This window comes from Pinus tabuliformis, chromosome 6 (genome assembly GCF_031772625.1).
Source record: "Pinus tabuliformis cultivar Carrire ecotype Pingquan chromosome 6, CPIR1, whole genome shotgun sequence".
Lineage (NCBI taxonomy): Eukaryota > Viridiplantae > Streptophyta > Pinopsida > Pinales > Pinaceae > Pinus > Pinus tabuliformis.
The window spans coordinates 280,399,431-280,418,793 of NC_142292.1; the positions used below are offsets into that span (position 1 = coordinate 280,399,431).

At 35.7% G+C, this 19,363-nt stretch overlaps 1 pseudogene; it reads right to left on the reverse strand.

The window, feature by feature from the left end:
• Positions 1-457: 457 nt before the first annotated feature.
• On the reverse strand, positions 458-17,777 carry LOC149258446 (uncharacterized; annotated as a pseudogene).
• Positions 17,778-19,363: the final 1,586 nt, after the last annotated feature.

Genomic DNA, 19,363 nt, shown 5'->3' on the forward strand with positions numbered 1-19,363 from the left:
CTGTTTTCATCTAGCATCTTGACCGCAACACAAAAATCAACAGGGAACTTCAAGCCCGATAAAATTTTTAAATCACTGATCTCCTCCTGCTTCTCCATGACAATCTGCACGGGTGCACCAAAGGTTTCGTTTCCCTCGGAAATGTTCACCTCTGCTATGCTTGCAACCTGGATGCCTGCAACTTCTGGTATTTGATCAAGCTGTTCATGCAAGAGCTGGACTGGAGCTATATAAGGGGACTACATGGCAATGTCCATTGGCATCACTCCAGCAAAAATAAGAGATCTCACATGCTGCACGACAATATCTGCTTCCCCTTCATTATAAAATGAGCCTATGCCTATAGGATCCAAATGTTCCTCGCAGCCAAGTGATAGACTACCATAAGGCATGCGTGTGTCCAACAAAATTGTCCACGTAGCCATAATAAATGGAGAATCTACAAGAAGATGAGATGCTACAGCAGGAGAAGACTGCAAAGAGCATCCGTACTTGACTCCTGAAGAAGCTGTTCCGTAATATATTTTGGCATCCATTTCTCAGGGCATTGTTCCATGCATACATTTTTGGAGCCAAGAAAGTCATCATTACCAGATAACCTCAGAGAACTTGAACTTGATTCAGGGAACTGCATGCTCTCACATGCACTTCTGAAGCTGTCATAGCCAGAATTGTTCCTTATGGATCCATGCTGGTGGAAGGGATCATCAAACGCCATACATGATTGACCAAAAGCCTCATCTCCAGGAAATAGAAGCATTCGTCTTCTTTTACAACGGGGATTATTATCTTGAGAAAAGTCTTGAATTTGGCAAAAATAAGAAGCAGCTGCCTGACTGGATTCACCTTCATTATCAAAGGGACAAGATTGACAGTTGGGGTTGCTAAAATATCTAAGGCGAAGGAATCGATGCAAGCATATTGTAAACATTGCCATGCGTCCATTCATCACAGAGCAATCGAGATATTGCCAAAGAGAAATCTATGTTGAGAATTAGATTATCATAGTACCCTAGTCCCAAGAGTTGTTTGCTATTGCCATTACGCTGGTGGATGTGGATGCATAGCACACACTGAGAGTATCAGATATGCAGTTTAAGTTGAGATTTAATATTTCCCGAGATATAAGGCCATTTATGCACCGATGTTTTTCTGCTCCCACTGATCCAACCACTCTACTATACTAAAATACAATATCTGAATACCATGCCACCGAATATACCATATGATTACTGAATCACATCACCTCATACCTAATATATGCCCACTTGCAAAACACAATGTATAGATAAATTCTTAACACCAATAGGATTCAATATCAGTCTGCCAATATCTGATTCTCAAATTCACCTCTGAGAGTCAGAATGTATGGATGTGATAGGTAAGGGAGAAGCATGGAGATTGTTGATACTAAAGGTCAATGGAGCAGTTAAATTCGTACATTTGATATGATAGACTACCATACGAGTTGGAATTGGTGAAAGTATGCCGAGCCAAAGTCTTGCTTTCTTGGTCAGTGTGTCCACATAAAGCTTGCCAATGTATTGGTGATGGGAAAATGTGGGAACTGGTAGTTGGCATAGGCGTAGGCATAGGTGCCCACTACCCATAAATTGGAGGGAGATGCTCAGCGAGTAAGGAACATCAAATATTATAGAACATCTATTCTAATAAGAGAACATTTTGTTCTCATTGTTTTGGTTCTTCCTCGGGACCCATAACAAGCAACTTAAATATATTTGAAGGTTATATTGATACCTGCATGATTGTGGCCAACAATGATCTTCGTGATATCTCTTAAACCGATATTTTAAGGCTTGCAGAAAATTAAATAAGTTTTCAATTATTCCAATACCATTATATATATTTATTAATCGATGTTTTTCATTCTTTGACTTTGTATTTGAATTATTTTATATATGTTTTTTGATGTAGTTGGGGGCAGAGATGGTCCCAATTCTCGATTAACTCTTGGGTTTACTTGAAATTCAGAAAGATAGTGTAAATTTCACTAATCATGCATAGATAAGGGTAATCATATTACAATTAACATTATGGTTAAAGTATTTAGTTTATAAAGTTCTGAATTTTTGTTGTCGCTTTTGGGGGCAGCCCCAAGTAATCCTGAAACTGTTTTGGCTGGAAATCTTTTCGTGCAAGAGATCGATGTTGAACTGCAATGCTGGGCTATGGTATCAATGATTCTCTAGCACTAGTGGCTGCTGATGTGGTTGTAATTCTTGTTGGTACAAATATATCCATGCAGCTGCTGGCATAGTACTGATGAAAAGCAGTTTGGAAGATGTCATTACTGTCGTTGACCTTTCAAAGAGCACATTCACACAAATCAGACTTAACCATTCTTAGGCTATGGATTATAATGTAATAATGGGTATCCCCATAGCAGTTGGATTATTGTTTCCATTTACTGGACTCTATCTTCCTCCAGGGATTGTTGGAGCTACCATGGAAGCTTCTTCTGTGAGTATTGTATGTCGCTCACTGTTATTAACAAGTTATGTCAAGGTTGCTTTTAGTTTCTTTGCATTGTAATTGGATGACTATTTTAGAATACCAACTGGAGATTTTATTATCTTTTACAAGTCTCATGCAAATACACCATTATTTGAGTTGTGCATCCCAAATTTTGTGTGAAAATGATCCCTAAAATGTAGGCCTATGGCCTGTCCATCTTTCCAACACAAATCTTTTGCAGAATTAAAATTTATTGTCTCTGCATATCACAATCACAATCTGAGATCAAAATTTACATTGTGAATTCATGACATGGGCTGAATGGCTTTCTGGAAATCTGGTTTCAATGGCTTGACTGCCTGTTTTACCTGCTTATGGTGCCAAGGCAAATTTTCAACCAAGGATATAAGTGACATTATATTGTGTTAAAAATAAACAATGCCATCTTTTTTGTTTGAATGTGCAATCACAATACTTCATTCAACCATTTCTTTGCTCATTAAAAACATATATGCATATTTTCAAGAAAAATAATAATTACTGATACTGCTTCTCATTGATATCACTGTGATCAAGGTGCAATTAGTCAATTATAAAGCTATCATGCTAAATAATTGTCTCCACGTGTTTGGATAGTGAGGGCTGTAGTTAATTGATCAACGACACAGGTTGTAGTTAATCAACAAATCACAAAAGAACAACTTGTATGCATTTATAAACAGAATTTTAAATGTCTGTATGAAGTCGCTTTCCTTGCAGTCAATGTTCCCCAATTGCAAGACCGTTATAAAATATTTACATTAGCATGTGGTGGCTATAATGTATGCCAAAATGCATTGGCTTGAGAATATATGGTTGTAGCCTGTACCATCCTATTGCACTGCATTCAAACCCATATAGTGGACCTGCAAAGCCATAAATGAATAATTACTGCTCTAGTTTGACCAACTGTGCGTTCAGGGAGAAATTTAGTTGTAGCATTTTACATGGAAAACACTAACCCAGCAAACAAAATGAGGTGTTGGTAGGCAGGTAAAATGTACACAACGCTTAAACAGAACACCAACAGTGTTTTTAACCAGTGATCTAGCCTAGGATAACATGTTCTAAAGTTTAAACTTGTGGCTAAGGAGTAACTTGGCATAACTTGAATCGATCTATTGCTTGGGTTCTCTTTGGACTATATAGAGTGTGGTAGAAAATATTATGAATAATGCTAATAAGGTCTAGGACTCTGAACCAGTGTTGCGTAAGACACCTTAGCATAATCAGACTTAAAGCAAACAATTCAAAAGGAGTAGAGTAGAGCAGAACAGAGCAAAATTCAGATCAAGTCTCTTAGTATCTTCAAACAGTCAGAAGTACTTAAGATATCAGTAATATAAAGGTACTATTGATGTGGGTATGATACTGCTATTGATGTTTTTCAAGTTGAATATATTATTGCTTAGAAGTTGTTTTTAAACAGGAAGAGCATGTGAGAGAGAGTTCCCGTGCATGTGTATTGTTGGCATTTGGTGGTTGGAAGTTTGTTGATGTAATTGTAGCGTGATATTGTATCATCTTAAAATGAGTAGATTGATAAAGGGTGTTGATCCAATGACTCTGATGATTCGTTATATCTCTTTTATCTGAGAAGATGCATGGAAAATATATGATTATGATTGGATGACTTTGGCCCCTGACCCAAAGGATTAATTATAGGAAAGTTAGCAGGTTGCAAATAGATCGATAGTTATGGGCAAGGTCACTTTCTCGACATTCAAGGGGATCTATGGTCAAGATATGATGATTGGTTTGTGAAGATGTAGTTGTTCTATTTCAACATGCAGCCCAAGTGCATTAATTTTATAGTTAATTATGCGACATCACAATGATTAGATTTGGCTAAAGGATGTGTCACTTGAACATTTTGAACAAACTCTGTAATGGTCTCAGAATTCTGATTGAAGAATGAGGTGAACTATATTTTACATTGAAAATTGCAGTTTTGTTCCCACTAATCTATACCTGAGGTCTTTGTTTTTATGCCAACCTCAGTGTCTATTAAATATATGGATGGTGTGAACAATATTTGCACTGAAAATTGCAGTTTTGAGCTAGTAAATTATACCCAAAATGTGTCCCAATCTAAAGAAGGTAGTCAGTTATATTTTACATACGAGGGTGGCTTTTAATTCTATGGATAGCAGATTATCATTATTCTTATTTAAGATATAGTAGATTTTCCATTCGGATAGTAGGATTATCTTTCAGATAGTATATTTGTCATTCTTCATGGAGGAAATCATAATAACAAATCTCGAGTTTGAGAAGTAAACGACTATGAAGCATGGGAATTCAGATTAGGATGTGTTGAAATATCCTATATGTCACGTTAATGATTATTCTATGAGTGGTGGAATTATCTAGTGAAAACATAGATTGAATACCATGGACTTGTGTAAGGCTTACTGTGATAGTTGTTTTTAATAATCTTAAATTAAATGAGAAGATCAATTCGTAGAGAATTTGGGATTTTAGAATGGAAGCTTATTTAGTCAATAAAAGACCAATGAAAATATTAGAATACACTTTTACCCTTATTCTAGTGTTGAATAAAAATGTCGTGAAAAATAATGTGTCTCTAGTTTTGGATAAAAGGACCCTCAACTTTCTTCGCAACTTTTGTGGTCACTAGCCACTTGTGAAAGGAGTAGGCATCTTTAGAAATGCGGTGCCATTTAGAAAGGAAATACTAATAGCAGCAGGGCAAAGGCAATTATTCCATTCATTTATTTATTTCTCATTTGTCTGGTCATATTGTGAGCTGCAATATATATCATGAAATTGTTTTAGTACTAGTAAACAATGATTAAATATATAAAACCTTTGACATTTAGAGGACATTTCTCTCAATTTACAAAAAAAAAAAAAGTATGAAAATCATGAGGGAAACAGTTTCTGAAGTTTTGAGTCTTTTATTTTCAAGTTAACTAATTGGTTTGGAAGATGAAAAGCCAGCAAATTGGAAGAGTGAGACTTTTATATTCACTAAGGTATTTATATGCATGAAACTTATACTAGCACCTTCTAGTGGAATTGATAGTGCACTAATCAGTTGCTTGCCAATATTTTGGTTTTGGTACCACCTTATAGCATATCTGGGTTCCAATGCTATTTTCCATGGTGGACAGTTGAATCTGTTTCAACTCTAATTGTTATCAAGGGGTTTCACAAGGTTGTCACATGAGCATCTATGATGCCCATTTTGACTTAGATAGCTACCCATGCTAAGACTTTATTTTGCAGCCCCATGTTATTATTTATGAACATTATGTAATATTGATGCATTTGGCTGGACACGTGAAACTACTTATATAAATCAATTGATATATTTGATATTGATGATGGAAATGGTTGATGTATGGCCTAAATGTATGACTCACTTAGTGGTGAATTATCTAGTGCGTGACTTATCAGAATTATTTTGTTTCATATATGGCTCAAGTGGATATGATTGGTTTAAATGAATGACTTAGTGAATTTATGATTTATTTCCAGTATGAACTGCAAGATTGACACATGGATACTAGACTTAATAACATGAGGATTATATATCTTGTTGTTATATAAATGCATGAATGAGAGCTAACCCGTAGGGGGAAAGAACTATATGATAGCCGAAATCTACTCTTCCATTGAGGGAAAGTCGAGACATATCATTAGGAAGGTATAATGTACATTTTTCTATTACGTTTGGTATCTTCTTGATATGCACTCATATGACATGAGTAAGATGCAAATGACAGGTGGCAAGACTACCTGATTGGATTATTCGATGACAATTCCAACCAGCTTTGTAGTGTGGTCCATGTTAGGGCATTGACCGTAGTTGTGAAGGAGGGGTGGAGGCATTTCCCGTCGTGTATCCTCCAAAACTTGGAATCATGGGAGGCCAGTGGTGGACACGCTCCCCTAGATGTGTGATGACGATTGCCAGTTGCCTGTTGGGGAAGTTAGGTTGATATAGTCGACGCTTCCACCATGTTGGTTTTATTAGTGGTTAGTATGGCCATTGCCACTGATAAAGCAACAAAGGAAGGATAGGGTGGGAACGAAAGTAGGTCATGATGGATAGGAGGATATAGATCAATTGGATACTCTTGGGGGAAAGTAATGTCATTGTCTGACTTATCAATTTTACTACTACAACTCTCTCTATTTTGTTATGCCTTCGAACTCCTTGTATCTTTTCACTCTAACTTCGGGACAAAGTTTTCTGAAAGAGGGGTGTATGTAATGCCCCACTTAAATCTTATCATGCAAATTTTATTAATGTTTACATCACCTGAAAATATTGAGAAATATTGGTGAATACCTTCATTTTGGAAACTATAAATTTATTTACTAATATAAAATTCATTGTTGCTATTATTCAAATTCCCAACTTGCCTTCTCAAATTGAATCTTAGGTAGGATATGGTCTCCTTCCATTATTTCAAATTATATCTATATATATATATATATATATATATATATATATATATATATAGATATATATATATATATATATATATATAGATATATATATATATAGATATGTATATAGATATGTATATAGATATAGATATATATATATATATATATATATATATATATATATATATATATATATATATATATATATATATATATATCTATATATATAGATAGATAGATAGATATAGATATAGATATATTCATCCCACATTACCAAATGTACTCTCACATTTACTTAGGAGAAGACATGGTCCTCTCCCATTAATTTCCCAATTTTATATTCATATCCCATTTCCAAATGTACTCCCAGATTTACTTGGGAGAAGAGAATTCAACTGTAAGGATGGATTAGAAGTTAATGACATTAATGAGAGGTGGTTGAGAAGGAGAAGAGAGGGAGGGTATAAAAGGGAAGGAGTAAGGGAGAAAAGGGCATGTGGGGTCTTGCTTGATTTTGGGAATTGGTTGTGACTTGGGTTGGTTGTAATTTTAGGATTTGTTGTGATTTTTGGAGACCTTAGGAACCTGTGGAGGTTTCTTGGGTTGTTGAGAGGAGGGAAATATTATTCATCTTGGTCTGGATCATTCATCTTGGACACACACACTACATCTAGTTGGACTTGGGCTCAGAGGGCTAGGAAACCTGTGGAGGTTTCCTGGGCTAGGAATTATTTCCTAGTTGGCTGGGAGGTAAATCCAGTTGGGTTAGTCAAGAGGAGTGTTTAGCAGGAGCAGCAGCTCAAAGGCATCTCCACCAGCCATTGGTACAAGTATTCCTCTATAGATTACTCATGTAAATTTATTAAAATGAAATGTTCACCATAAGTTATAAGGATTAGAATGTAAATGGTAAAATTTTCATTGTTTAAAAGTCTTGTAAGAAAGTAAATTATTGCCTCTTATTGCATTTAAATTCTAGAGAAATAGATCTGTTAGAAGACCCTAGGATAGGGCTCTTACAATCTTGTCTAGTTTTAACAAGTTCGACATCCTCCTTTACAGGTCAAATGCACTTGCACCTTATGTTCGAGTCTTAAATGTCTGTCATTGATTATCTCCTGTTGAACATGGATACTCCTTGATTCTTCTTTAATTTCCACCATGGAAAATTGTTCAAATCGTCACCTTAAGGGGTATTTATTTTTGGTTTATGGCTACAATTCTTCTTAGTGTATTATTAAAAAGGACTAAGGTTGAAACACTTTAGTACAAAATGGTTGTTTTGGGAACTTTATGATATGGGTCTTTTCGCCCATTACTGAAAGCCTATAATTTGTAAAGTTATTTTCTTTCTATTTATTAATTCAAAGGAAATTGTTGTATAATTATATCTTCATATTTTTCCTAGTTATTTCGTGTATTTTGAAGATGTATTTCCTAAAATTTTCATGTTTGTAGTATTTATTATAATTTCTAAAATAGTTATAATAAAGGGTTTAAACCCACTACCAAGTTTTTCTTCATCTTTTGACACAAATTTAAAGAGTGGACTATTACTTCTCCATTGTTAATTATTTACTTTAATGTATTATCTTTATCATAAGCTTTTTGTAAAGAATTATAAGGAGGTCATCAAACCCACCCTAGAAGATCAAAAGTATCTCTCTGTTTTAACTAGCTCAAAGAAGAAAATTAATATAGCCAAGATTAGAACGAACTCTCATGAGCTCCATAGTGAAATGGCTCATTGGGCAGTTCCTAAAACACCATGGATGGAAAGGTTCTACCATCTCTTTGAGAATATGAACATCGAGGATGAAAACCACTTCCTCTTAGAGTGCCCCGTGTACAATCACATTAGATCTTAGTTTCAAAATATTTGTTGCAATACTGACCTTCCTAGCCTTTTACATTGTCAAAATTATAGTGAGCTCAGGAGGCTTCTCTCCAATCTTTTTGAGCATAGGAATAAAATCTTAAATCAAACTAAATAATTCATTTATTTAGGTCCAATAGACCAAATTTTGGTCTCAGTGGACGTTAACCATCATCATCATCATCATCATCATCAAAAAATATTTAAATAAATATTTATTCTCATTCCTCTTACAATTAAAAACAAGCTTATGCTATAGTTATGGCTCGATTTCTATTCCTTTTGTTTGAACAATGTTAGATCAATTTTGTCCATACTATTTGGTTCTTTTAGTTCTATAATTATAAAACTTTCCTTCAGTGTGTGTGTGTGTGTGTGTATAGTGAAGGAAAGTTTTATAATTATATAACTAACATAATTCTTCGAATATGCTCCATTAACTAAAAATATATAATTCACTAATTTACCATATTTTATTCCAAACTACTTCTTCATTACATTCTTTCCTAGGCATTTAAAGTATCTACTCATTACAAAGCACTCCATAATTATTTGCATGGTCATTCATTTACCTATTCTACTTCAGAGAATCACACTAGAATGTTTTATTATTCGATACCTATATACACACAGAATACTTAAACCATTTTTAATGCTTGCAAAACTTTATTTCTATTACCTTTGTTTTGTTTGTATATATTCTTCATAAAAAACTTTCTTCTACATAATACTTACAATATAAAAGCATTTAGCAAATAAAATTTAATAAAAAAAACAAATTAATCAAGGTACAAAGTTGTTGATTTGTCCTGGAAAGTAATAATAGGAGCTGCCAAGCTCCACCCAACCTTGACTCCTTCTGCTCAAAGTATCCCCTTGAGCTTCAATAGCCTACAAGTAAATTATCCATTGTTCTTTCTTTTGGTCACTATACCTCCCACCTCAATTCATCATTGTGTTAGTCTCCTACAATATAAGATAATAAATATACGCTTTTCCAATTGTTTTTGGTAGCTAGTAACTACTTCCTCCTTATCCATCAAGTGGTAGGTAGCTACTTGGTTCTAATTAGCCCCATCCTCCTGAGCCTCCTAATATAGTGTCTTGTCTTACTGGAAGAGTTATTGATCAATAAATTTTCATAATTTAATTATATAATCCTTAGGTTAGATTCCTAGGTTTTACACCATCAAGGGTAATTAAATTCAATCATCAACTTACAACCCATTGTTTCTCTTCAACCAACTATAGCTTTAGGATTATTTTCTATATCTTTTTGTTAGAAAATTAACAAAACAAATTTACATAAGATAATTATCAATAACCGAATACTGATAGACCAATCCCAATTAAGTCTTAAAGTTAGAAAATCAAACACACTTGGCATATACAATATTCAAAAATAAAATCTAAGTCAAGGGATATCACACTTTTCCTCCAGGAAATTCAACTGCTCATCAAAATCAGTGAAATTAACTTGAACTATATTTTCAAACTCTATGCAGATTTTTTCTATTTTTTCCCTTATCAATCATTCCTCTAAGAAAATAATCTGATACTCAAAATGTATGATCATCAATTCTAAATGTTGTCCTTGAGGTTTGTCTACATCTCTAACAAATAGCATGGATTTTATCCCCTAATTACAACTTCATTATCATCATCGCCCTTTGTAAAACTCATCCTTGTCTCTTTAGATGCTATGGGTACCTTTCCTCCACTAGTTACTCATGAACATTCCTCATTGTTAGCTATAATTCTAGTCCTTATAACTTAGATTATCTTAGCGGTTCTTCTAGAAAATTCAATTTCTTCATCACATTTTATGAGCATTACATATTAATGTTTCTCTTCATCCACCTCGTTCTCTTGTAGAGATGGTTCTCATAGAAATTGGTTATTGTCTATGTATCTTTGAGACAATTTTTAATTTTCCTCTTTCATTATGATAAATTTTAATGATTTTCCACCTTCATGATTCATGAACCTCGGTATTGCAACAAGAATGTTGCAACTCCCAAGGCTACTGACTTTAATTATCAACCTGGGGTTCATACAAACTTAAGAGGTATTAGCAATATATGTGCAACATATAATGTTTCATTCCTTTTTTGTCACGAGAGAAAAGAAATGTTGCCTATTTGTGGGACTGAAACACTGAATTTAAAAATGCTTGTAAAGTAACATGAAATCCTCTATCTACTTATTAACACACTTTGCTTGTACAAGAACCCTATTTTAACCCTATTTGTCACATGTGATGTTTTAACTAATCTAAGAATGAAATCTGATATAGAGAGTACTAAATGATGTGTACATGTGTAAATATAAAAGAACTCATTTTTTAAATTTGTTTGATTTATAAATGCAAATGCTAATCTTTCCTTGATCTTTGGTAGGGGAGATAGGTGTGGAGGAAGAGGGTTAAAATGGTCTTGATGGCATGGAGGTCAAGTAGGGGCCTAATCCCAACTTCAATGATGATTTTTCTCAATCTAGGCTCAAAAAAGGCCACTACAGGAGTTCCTACAGGATGTACTAGTTCTCCTACATGATCCACTAGTTCTCCTATAGGATCCCCTGTTTTACTACAGGATGTTACAAATTTACTATACGAAATTATAATTCATTGAATGACCAAGAAAATCAAATCCAAATTGGATGGGAAATTTTTTTTATTGACTAGGATGTCTTAGGTCCCCATTCCAAGTCGAATCACTCAAAAATACCTCTGTTAACCCTTGTTAAAAAACAGCAGAAAATTACTAGTCGAAAATCTAGAAATTCGAGAACTAGTGAGCTATTAAATCTATAAAATGACTAACCTAATCTAGTGAAAATACAATGGGGTAATTTTTGTTATGAACTAGAATGTGTTTTTGATCTAATGCAAGTGGATCCAACTCGATTGAAGCTCGTTAGCATACTCTAAAAATAACTAAAATTTACTGCTAGTTGCCACAAAAGAGTTCCTGAAATCTAGATTTGAGAATAACAAAACTAATCCAAGGAGCTCAATGATTACTATGACCTTCCAAATATTTTCCAAGGATTAAATGATTCTTGTGATCCTGCAAAATAACTTACATCAACCATTTAACCCAATCCTACAACAAGAAATCATTAATACTAAATGTAGAAATAGAAAGAAATAAAAACAAGAGATGCAGCATGTGAATAAGAAGTGAAAAAGAAGGAAATAAAATGATACAAAAGGGCTTTGAGGCTCCTATAATGGAAAATCCCAAGGAAACTTAGAGACCTATGGAAGAGAAAAAGATTTGGAAGTTGAACGTGACACTAATCTTCATTATTTTCATCAATATAATTACATCCCTAGAGGAAAATTCGACTTGGTACTTATACAAAATGATTAGGAATTATTCTCGATGAATGGAGGAAGCTTTCCCCACCAAAATACCTTAATTAGTGGATCTGTTTCCCAATACTAGGAATCTGCATTAAATGGCAAGGAACGCGTTCCTAGATTTTCTCAATCATTGGAGTTCCACAATCTATTCCATAATTCCATGATATATTGTTGATTTATTATTTAGTAGTGATCCTCATGTAGTAGGGATCAAGTCCCTAAATTATCTCCTCCTCCAAATCTTCATAATTTGCCAATATTCTCATAATATTCCACAAAAATAAATAATATTAGGCACAAAAATGCAATTATTCATAAACCTTCCTAATGAATATATTAAAGTTAAAAATACACTATCTAATGCAAAAACAGAGGTTTAATGTGTTGAACAATGGTCATAGGCCTTAGTTTATGTTTAATTTAGAGGCATGGACCTTAATTTATGTCTATTTTAGAGGCCCATCATACCCCCCTACTGAAAGTATTTCTCATCCTCTGAGAAACTTAGTGACCTCATTGTGCCTCATTCATGGCCCTCGTGGCCTCTATCTTGTGCATTCAGAAAATTGGCTGTAAGTTCTACAAGGACAAGCCCAAAAACACATTTGTGCAAAGAAAAATCCTTGTTTCTTGAGACCATTAGTTTGCTTTCTTCCCCTTATTCAAGATGGTTCTTGAATATTTTCTAGTTTGGCAAGGTCTTCCACATCCTTATCAACCTTCTACTACCTTGTTCCACCATTTCAAAACCTTTGAAACCTTCAAAATGTCTTTAGATGAGAACTAGGACATCTTGTAATAATTCCTGTCAAAACTAAAGGAAACCTACAAGAAACCCTGTTAAAACTACAAGAAACCCTTTTTGAGCATAAATGGTAGTATTTGCCTAGGGTAGGCCCTTAACTTGACTCCCATACCTTTCTCTCACTTTTATAAAATCTTTTAGGCCTTGGACGAAAGCTAGAAAGATATTAGAGACCTCTTGGAAAGTCTCTTTTCATCACTGCGGTTTGAGTTCTATTTTGATGGGGGATGCCTCATTTCCTTTTGTTGCCTTCTTATTCTCTCTTGTGGCCTAGATGATTGCCTAAAGGCCTTGGATTTTTCTATTTTGATTAAGTCTCTTGTAGGCACTGCCTTTTTTTGGTTTTTAGCACAATTTGTTCATTTCTTCCTTCTTGTATCAACATTCATTCATTCTTCCTTCAGAGTCTTCTAACTATATGGGAGTGATGAGAAATGATGTAGGTTTGTGAAAATGGAGAAGATGTTGAGTTTGCTTTTCAAGAAATTTTCAAGGTGAGACAAAGTGTAGGGTTTGTTTTTGAAATTATGAAATGGGATGGATGAATGATGGATAGATAGTGAATATGAAGTGGATGGAGGGCTTGGAGTGCTATGGTGACTTCACCTTTGCAAAAAATTCTTCTTTTAACTGCTGTCCTCATTACTTGAAATCAACACCCTTCATAATTTGACTTTTCAACATTGCGTGAGTGAAGGAGTGAGCTGCAATTAACTAGCTAAAGGCGGTTGAGACTGCTGACCCATCCTTAGCTTATAAAACCTCATCTCTCATGCATTGACAACAAATTTCTAACTATAATATGTTCAAGAGAAGAGGTCAAGAATATTGCATACATGTACCTACCTGATGGTTGTTGGAGAGACATGCATGTTACTCCCGAGTCAATGTTGTTGTGCTTCTCATGACTTAGGTATATCTTCTTGACCACCTTTTTCTTTTTTATTGATCTTATTTTGCTGATGGGTTGTCCTCTTGTTTATGTGCAGGTGATGGCTTCCTTTGTTGTTGCTGAGATCTTGAGGAGTTTCATTGTGCATGTAGTTATTCTTCTCCTCTTTCAATCATGGTGCTAAAGGTTAGGCCTGAAACCTACTATTACTTCCAAATAGGCTATTGTAGCCGCCCTTTTTTTTAATGTTTGTGTCATTTCTTTGTTGGAGGGTAAATAGGTATTGGAATGAGTGGAAGGTGTGGCCATAGAGTGACATGGTCATGATATGTGTTGGTTGAGATGTGGTGAAATCAATGTCATTTTTTCCTATCCCAAAATAGTCCTGCATCATAATTTTTCCATCATACTGCCTTTCCTGTAGATTTTCAAAAATTCCTGTAGTACTATAGGAAACTCTTGTAGTAATTCAGGACAACCTCTTGTAGCAGACTTGTTTTGTCCTTATCTCCCAAACGGTAGAATGGATTGACCTAAAACTTTCTAAGCATGTTGCCATAATCATTATGCACCTCTCCATAAAAACAATTTTCACCATGGATGCACGAATCTCGATAAAAGCTAAAAATGGTTGAAGGTGATGGACACTGATTTCTTGGAAATCGTGCACCGGAATTTGCTGAAATTTCTTGGGCATGTTAGTACCATCCATATTCATCTCCCCATGAAACAAATTTTTAAATGGATGCATGGGTTTAAATTTATGGAGAAAACAAATTTCTTCTCTATGTATTTTTGTTTCCAGTAGTAAAATAGAGCCTTCCTATAGTTTTTTAGGACAACAAGCAAACTGAATGGGAAAAACTTGATAATGATGGGTAGATGGTGGAAATAGATGAGGGTGAAGGATTTTCATGGACTTGCCCTTGTTGGAGCATTTGATCAAAGGAGGAGAAAGTCAAAATTTGACTTCTTTTGACTAGGCTTGACCAATTTTTTTCTTTTGGTACCAACTTCTTTTTCTTTTTCTTTTTTGCTTGCACATGTTGGAGAGTACACGCATTCATCAGAGATATACATGGAGAAACAATTTTTTATTTTGTCTTTTTTTCTTCTAGGCCTACTAGCCACCTCAATGAGGTTTTCAACTAGTAAGTCTGCCTAGGCACCTCAAATGAGGTTTTCACCTAGGATATTTTCCTTTTTCTCTTTTTCTTCTTTCCTCACAACCCATTGACTCCCTCATGGAGCTTTTCAATCAATGAGCCAATCTCAGGCACCTCAAAGGAGGTTTTCACCTAATATTTTACTTTTTTTCCTCTTATTTTTCATTTTTTTCTACCTTACTCTACTTGAAAAACAAAATTACTCTCAAGTATAAGAATACTTCCAATGGAGTCATGTGCACATCAATATTACAGACAAAATGATGTGTAGGATTGAAATGTATGCTTTGACATGTACTTGAATTTGAGTGATCAAATGCTTTGACTTTGACGATATCAAGCGCAATTGAAGAAGAGAGTGTTGTTGAAACTTAGTGATTGTCTGGAACCAAAACTCAACATAACTTTCATACCCTTGGTTTGATTGTTTACCTGGATCATTCTTCATGTCTTCTTCTACCATGACCTTCAAATATTCCTCTTTTTGCTTATTTTTCTCTTGAATACATGGAGGATTTGATGGTAACCATGAGGGATCTCTCTTGATCTCTGATTTTGATGTCTGCTCTTCATCAAGTGGAGCCCATGATTTAGTGTTCTTTTCATTTGAAACTTCTTCTTCTGGATGTGGTTCTTCAATGATATCAATATAATCTCTTTTTTGCAATACTCTTCCTGAGCTATGGTGAAAACAATTGATCTCAAGAGGAGATGTTATGAAGTTTTGTACCTCATCATTGTAACTGGGCTGAGCTACTTCAATGTGTGGGTTTGGAAATGGTGGTACAGATAGTTGAGTGGGAGTGGATATTTGAGATATATGTGGTTGGGGTTATGGTTGGGGTTGTGGTTGTGGTGGATATGAATGGTAGGGATAACATGGAGTTGGGTATGGAGGATATTGAGCAAAATACCAAGGATATTGTGGATGGCTCCCATAAGTTCCTTGCCAACCTTGTTGCCAAAATTGGTTTTGGGGTTGAGATGGCCAATGTTTCCAAGGAAAGGGTGTGTCCCAATTACTTTGAGGTGGATATGCATAACCTTGAAATTGTGAATTAGGCTCTTGCATCATATTAGGTTGACTAGGCTACCATGGTCCTCTTGGAGCTACATAACAGTGCTACATTGGCAATTGAATTTCTCCATTGTCTTCTTGGTGAACTTCCTTCAACCTTAGTAATGAGGAGAAACATTTAACATCATGTGATTCTGCATGGATAACACAAATATCAACATCTTCTTTTTGTTCATTTTGTATTCCTAACATTTCTGCTCGTTCACTTAGATTGCTAAGAATTTATGTTTTAGAGTTATCAAGAAAATTTCCAAGTTTAGCTTGACTTACTGATCTTGATTCTGATTTACCTACTCTTTCCCTTCCTCTTGATATGTGTTTGCATGTTTCACAAATTTCTTCAAATGATAATTGGTATACATCACCTCTACTCATGAGATCAAGGAGATCAGTCCACTCATCCCTAATTGTTCTAAGTAAGAGGGTTTTTATTGTGTCAAATCCTAAATGATGTAGTTTTTCCCTCTTAACATTATACATGAACCTCTCTATTAGATCCTCAAGGCTATCATTGATCCAGGTCCGAGTGTGACAAGGGACCCTTCCAAGACCTTTTACTTTTATGATGTGTTAAATTGCATTTTTAAAAGAACATAAAGGAATTCATCTGCATGATGTAAAGAAGAGGAACATGACAACCATCAGCACATGAAAACATAAGTCGTTGATAACAGAGTTCATCCAGGAGGGACTACATCTCGGGACCTAGTGTCAATATGGTGTAGGTCATTGCATTAAGTGTTGTCAATAGTGATGATGTACATAGAGGTGATGTCGCTATCATACAAGGAAAATTCCCTCACGCAGGAGTGGCTCCAAGAGATGTTTCACTACAGTAACTCTCAGTCAAAAGACTCCTATTAGTATGACACAAACTCATGCATGATGAGCATCCTGCCAACATGGCATAAAAATGGATCTCAATGCAAACATACATGACAACAACCTGAGTATCCCATCAACATACAACAAAGGGATCTCAAAACATAACATGACAAATGATGAAAACAAGTACATCACATAGACGATTCCGCGTCACATCAAGCAGGAATCATGAAAACAATTAATAAACAAGATCCCTCATGAATCATCAAACAGGGACTTGTGTAGCACAATGCATAGCAAAAGAAGTACATGAACGTACTACATATACCTCACAACCAAGGGCCATCTAAAGAAGCAGATGTCAAACTGCTGAAGCTGTTCATGCCATCAATCTCACAACATAAATCACATGGAAATGGCTGCTCGCACATAAATGCTGACACCTGCATTCCACTTAAAAAGGTGGCTGGAAAAGAAAATGAGCAAATGAAAAATCTGAATGCACCATCAGATTTGTGGCATTGAATAGTGCAAAATCGACTGTCAAATCTTTGAATTCTGAGAAATTGAGAATCTCGGGCTCAAGGAATCTTTTAGATTCCCCCTAGATTCCTCAAAGATTCTTCTCCATGGGCGGACTGGAAATCTACAACTCAAAAGGTGAATCTGACCTCTTCATTGTGATCCCTGTGGAAAACCATGAAAAATGAATGTAAACATGACTATGTTCCGACAAAAATAATCTTTACCTCCCCGGAGAATCTTTGGGCATCAAAGAATATTCTGCCTCCTCTATCTTGAAATCCGTGCCCGCTCCTAGTTCCTCCATCTCCTCCCTGCACTTAGAAAATTGGGTTCTTATAAAAAAATTGGGTGTATTACCCAAGGACTTCGTTGAGCGGAGTCGTTACAGATCCATTTATTATGGAGGAGGTCGGGCAGTCAAACCCCACCCCCTCCCATTTTATACATTACAATTTTTTTTAAATTGGTTGTGGGTTGGGCTGGGCCCACCTTCGGCAGCCCACCCCCTGTAACTACCTCCCTTCCAGTCATTGTGGTGGTTAGGTCTGCGCCCCAAGGGCCGACCCACCTTTAATTGACTCCATGTATGAAACGGTGGCCCGAGATAATGGTGGTGGTTCTGTGGGAGGGGACGGGGGTCGTGGCCCACCCCTCCACCACATATATTGTTTTTCTATGTAGATGAGAGTTGGGGTGGTGGGGTTGGTGGCCCCCACCCCCCTTTTTTTATATACTTTTTTTTGTGTAAATAAAACGAAGGCTCATTTTTAGAAATTCAATTTCTTTTACTGAAGGGGTATTTTTAACCAAGCCACGATTTTTCCCGGAATTTGGCCGAAGTTGGCTAGATTCTATCTGATAGAAAAGGCCAAATTGTGTCTTTGTTAAGCCTGCCTAGTCATAAAAAGGTCAACCCAACTTTGACTAGCTCTATCTCCTTCATCCGGACTCAGATTGATGAATTGTTCCCACCACCACGATCAAGACAATGAGATATACGCTCTGGTCTTGGTTTGAGCATAATCTGAACACTTTTATTTTTGAGCTTTCCTGAGTCCTCTATCCTATGTGTGTCTCTGGAGCCACCTGGATCAATCCTCCCCACTAAGGAGCTTTTGGTCCTCCAAAAGCATGAAAAATAATCAACAACTTTTCTATACCTTGTCTGCATCACAAGCATCCTGAAAGGCCTCGCTCCCATCTCCTTCACCTTTGTTCTTTGGAGCCTTAAGCGATGAGCCAACACCTGCAACCTCTGCAACCAGTAGTACTTTGTTCTGCAAATTACATGCTTTACTTTCATGATCAACTAATGACCCAAGCGTCCCACACTTGTCATGAGTTTATAGCACATACTCGATAGTCAAGTTTACATCAAGATGGATGCAATACCCTAGTTATGAAAACAAGGCCAAAATATCATTGTTTCTTCAACAAGTGATGGAAAACACATCATCACTGAAACACATTATTTACAAAGATAAGGCCAAACACTATCGTTTCTTTGACAAGTGATGGAAACGTGACATCACTTTTAGAGTTTAACATGCAACTCAAAATAATACCAGACATCATTGTTGTTGAACAAGTGATGGAAAACACATCATCAATTTTACATTTGAAAATGCAACAAATGATTTACAAAAACACGACCATGAAACACTAACATATCTAGAAACCATTTTTCACTTATCAATGTGAATGCGTCACCTCCTTGTGGTGGTTTTGCTTGTCGAACCATTTTTTCACCTGGTTCATGCACGACGCTTTGTCTTTAAGGTACTGCTCTAAGTGGAGCCTCCAAAAAGTGGCACTTTGATGGCCATTTTTGTTGCAATGGCTACAATAGGTCTTCTTCCTCTATATCTACTTAACATGTTTCTTTACCTG